Consider the following 236-nt stretch of genomic DNA (forward strand, 5'->3'; position numbering starts at 1 on the left):
ATGTCGCTCAAGGATTATATGAATTTTAAGTAATTAGTTTGATGGGTGCGATCATACCAGCACTAATGCACCGGATCCCATCAGAACTCCGCAGTTAAGCGTGCTTGGGCGAGAGTAGTACTAGGATGGGTGAGCTCCTGGGAAGTCCTCGTGTTGCACCCCTCGTTTTTGTTTTTTCCGCCTTGCGAGATAAATTGACAAGAAGGAGCACTCGGGAGTGGATTTTTGGGAAAATC

The 236-nt window shown here is 46.6% G+C and overlaps 1 non-coding gene across 1 annotated transcript; it reads left to right on the forward strand.

Moving 5' to 3' along the window:
* The first annotated feature begins 43 nt into the window (after nt 1–43).
* On the forward strand, nt 44–162 carry LOC118345809. Its single transcript, XR_004799274.1, has one exon. It is a non-coding gene; the product is annotated as a 5S ribosomal RNA (ribosomal RNA).
* Nucleotides 163–236: the final 74 nt, after the last annotated feature.

Source organism: Juglans regia, unplaced genomic scaffold (genome assembly GCF_001411555.2).
Source record: "Juglans regia cultivar Chandler unplaced genomic scaffold, Walnut 2.0 Scaffold_4819, whole genome shotgun sequence".
In the NCBI taxonomy this organism is placed as follows: Eukaryota; Viridiplantae; Streptophyta; class Magnoliopsida; order Fagales; family Juglandaceae; genus Juglans; species Juglans regia.